This window comes from Morone saxatilis, unplaced genomic scaffold (assembly GCF_004916995.1).
Source record: "Morone saxatilis isolate NCDOM2014 unplaced genomic scaffold, NCSU_SB_2.0 Contig7, whole genome shotgun sequence".
In the NCBI taxonomy this organism is placed as follows: Eukaryota; Metazoa; Chordata; class Actinopteri; family Moronidae; genus Morone; species Morone saxatilis.
In genome coordinates, this window is record NW_023340246.1 from 4,724,012 (window position 1) to 4,728,406 (window position 4,395).

The following is a 4,395-nucleotide window of genomic DNA, read 5'->3' on the forward strand; positions in this document are numbered from 1 at the left end:
TATGGATGGTATATTTGACTTCTACACATATAAGACTACAAGCATACTTAATATCAAGCATTTTTACTGCACCAATTTGGAGAAATTCAACTATAAAAGTCCATATTTGTACCTCCAAGTTGCATATTTTCATATATTTGACGTACTGTAAAAAGAATTTGCTCAATAATTCCTGGCTATGGATGGTATATTTGACTTCTACACATATAAGACTACACCCACACTCAATATCAAGCATTTTTATATATTTTTTATATTTGATCTACTGTAAAAGAAATTTGCTCAATAATTCCTGGATATGGATGGTATATTTTACTTCTACACATAGAAGACTACAAGCAAACTTAATATCAAGTATTTCTACTGCACCACTGTGCAGAAATTAAAAAAATAAAAGTACCATATGTATACCTCCAGATTGCACATTTTCATATATTTGATCTACTGTAATAACACTTTGCTTAATAATTCCTGGCTATGGGTGGTATACTGTGGTAAACTGTGATTTCGACACATTTAAGAGTAAAAATGTTAAAAAAATATTTTGGTAATTAAGATAAGATAAGAATTACATTTATTTATATCTATTTAACTGTCATCTAAATATTTACTGTCTCTATCTTCATAGATTACATTTTGTTCTATCAAAGGTAATTCTAAAAGTTTTAGAGTATAGGCTACCTGTAATGACTTTTCACTTGAAGTGGAGCGACAGATCTTGGGGTGTTTTCACACCTACATGACAAATCCCCCATAATACCTTCAGACAGGTTGTTGTTGGCGAAGACATCACACAGACTGAGCGATAAATCCGAACAGATAATTTGTTAAGCTGTTTCTATATTGCACGTTTATTACATGACAATGCCTGTAAAAAGCGGGTAAGTATTTCTTTATTAATTTGTTTTTGATAAACACAATCTGAATTTGAAATTAGGCTTCTTAAACTCTGCCAGGTCACCGACGTCCATGTCCGACATTCTTATATTTCTGAGGCCTAAGCTTAGTTTATAATGAGATGATATAATATAAAAAGATAAGAAATAAGGTAACCAGTAGTATCAAAAATGTAATGTTTAAATAATGTGTGGAATGATGCCACATTTTTTTTGTCTTTTGTTTAAGTTACTTTTTAGGACTTTTTAATGACATACGGGAAAGTGGGGCAGAGAGTGGCGATTACGTGCAGCAATTTCTTTTTGAACAAACATGCATGGCCATTGTAAAAATTCCTCTCACTTGTTACCATAAAATAACCAATGTACCCGAAAAATGTCAAATTTTATAATACAACAATTGCATTTCAGAGAATGCATTATTCAGTTGTTAGCAAATATTTGTATTGTATGACCATGGATTATGTTAAGTTTACGTTTTCACATATAAATGTTGGTTAGAGTATAAATTGTAATCACATGTTTCAATGATTGTTTTTATTTCCCCTCTTCCCTTTTTTTGGTGACATACAGACACTGTTTTCTCTATACTTGGAGGGTATGTGTAAACAATTCCATTGTCAAAACAGATCTTGATCTTATTCAAGGCAATATGTTTTATAATGTTTTCTTAATAAATCACTGTTTGTTCTGTGTCCTAAAGTCCAGGAAAATCACCAAAACAGTGGATGAAATACAATCAAGCATTGGCATCAGCTGGTGTGTCCGTTGCTGATGAAAGAACCTGTTCAGCTAAACACATTTGTAATTTATTCAGTTAATTTGTATTCATGAATGTGTTGACATTTCTTTTTTCAACCACATAACTTTAAAAGTTAATATTTATTACTGTATTATTATCATTGTTATAATTACTATTGATGATAACATCAATATTAGTATTGTTAATATTGGCATCTGTAATGTCGGCCTGAAGTCAGCCTGAAGTCAGCTAAGCATGATTTAATTTATGGTTAAGTCTTTAGACGTTTGAAGACATTGCTTTACTTAAGATATCATTAATCTTTGGCTTTGTAATTTCCTGAACAAGGGTCTAACAGGAAGAACTCAACCTGACGGCGGCAGCACCTTCAGTCCTCCTGCTCCTCCTCAGTCATTTGACAGCAGCACTTTGGGCCCTCCCCCTCTTCCGGTTGAAAGCAGCACCTTCAGTTCTCCTCCTCCATTTGACAGCAGCAACACTCCTCCTCCTCCTCCTCTTCCTCCTCTTCCTCCTCAAGTGGACAGCAGCACATTCAGTCCTCCTCTTCTTCCTCGACTGGACAGTAGCACATTCAGTACTGCTCTTCCTCCTCCTCCTCCTCCTAAAGTTGTCAGCAGCACTGTGGTTTCTCACCCTCTTCCGGTTGACAAAAGCACTTTGAGTCATTCTCCTCCTGTAGAGGAGGGCAGCACTTTGAGTCCTCGCCCCACTTCAGATGAACATGGCACCTTCAGTCTTCCTTCTCTTCCTCCAGAGGACCAAAGCACATTCACTCAATCAGACAATACAGATAATCACACAACCTCTTCAGGTAATGCAGAAGATTCAGAGAATTTATTTTTTATCAAGAAATTGCCACAGCCGCCATGTTTTTTTTCATTTCTGCAGAGGACTGGGCATATCGTCGGAAGACACAACATAAACATCAGTTCAAGACACCTCAGTGGACAAATGTCATGTCAAAAGGGATTCGCACGGTACATCCCTATTGCAGTTTTGCATTTAAACGCCACAGTGTCAAACCAATTACGTCAACAAGAGACACCCCACTCTTTACCTGTTTGGGGTACTGTATGTTTGATGACTGTCCTGTATGTGTGGAGGTGAAGGTTGATAGTGAGTCTTCATTGAAAGCAATGGTGACCTTCCAGGGAGACTGTGTCAGAAAAGGAGGCCTGTCTGTGGGCAAGAAAGGGAAGTAATTGCAAAAACATTGACTTCCAAACTCCCCCGTTCTCTGTACCTGGAAAAGCTTAGTGGACTAGATGAGACTGTGGAGGACTCTGGGTGCAGGGATAAAGTTCCATCAACGGGTGTCCTGAAGACAATTTCTTGGAGTGCAAGGAAGAAACAACGCAGAGACAATAATGAAATAATTAGCCTCCAAAAGATCATTCAAGACGAGCTGCAGGAAGGGGGGGGGTGTAATCCAAAAGGTGATCCAGCACCCAAAGGGAGTGATGCTGTGGTCCTTGGAGACCATTCAGCTTTTTGCTGAAAGGGCTAAGGAGGATATAGTTTATGTTGATGCTACAGGGAGCATCATTAAAAAGGCAAAGGGTGAAACTGCGCCATTTTATATTTATGAAATAGTGGTCAGACATCCTTTGAAAGGTGGGTCGCCAGTCCCAGTGGCCACATTTGTCACATGCGACCACACAACTTCATCTGTATCATATTTCCTGGGGTCATTCATGACAAACTACATCAGATGCCATGGAAGGCATATCAAGAAAAGGTGTGTGATGTACATGTGTGATGGATCTCTGGTCCTCATGGAGTCCATTTCCCAGAACTTTTGTGGAATGAGTCTTCGAGAACTTCTGTCAATGTACTTTGACATTGTCACTGGACAAGGTCAAAAAGAGGCGTACCACATACAGTACCTATACTGCACCGATGCCTCAGCCACATCATGAAAAATGCAAAGGACCTTTGCCGGAAGCAGTAAGTGGTTTCTTTATGTGTATTTGTGTTTGACATGATAAGGTGTTGAAATGTATTTAACTTTAAGTATGTATTTCCTTTTTTTACACAGTGCTTACAAACACTACCACCTGGCTATGCACGTCTTCGGGCTGATGACACAAGCCACCACGCTCCATGAGCTTGATGACATAGTCCGCAGCACTAATGTGGTGTTCTCAAGCTCATGCAGCGGACAGCAGGTTGAAAAACATTTTCAGAACCTTCAAAGACTTCTGACCAGAGCTGGACCCCCAGAAATAGATGAGAGAAGAATAGAGGAGGAAAACTTTGTGGTAGGTAATCAATATTACAAATGGCACATAGCATTTAGCTCTGTTACTCAAAATGTATGATGAAAGAAGTAACATCATTTATGATGGGGAGCTGTTGCTTTTTCTAACAAAGGCCGGTGTCACTGCAGTATCACTAGTGTTATCAAGTTCTGTGCTGATAAATACAAGTTTAAAAACAGGTAATAATCAAAAAACAGCTACAAGCTTCCACGGTCAATTTTAGATTTTTGAATGTTGGCATTGGTTGTGTCATGGTTATGATCTTTAATTGAATAAATAGTATTTTTACTTGTTTTATGTTACGTGACTCAGTGTGAATGTACATGCTAATAGACAATGTAATACTGTAGAATATTTAGGTTATTATATGGTTATAATTGAATTTAAGAAAAGACAATCATTGCCTTTTGGGTTCTCCACACCACAACAAATCTAAACTAATACATTTTTTTCTTCCAGAATGATGTGGGACCAA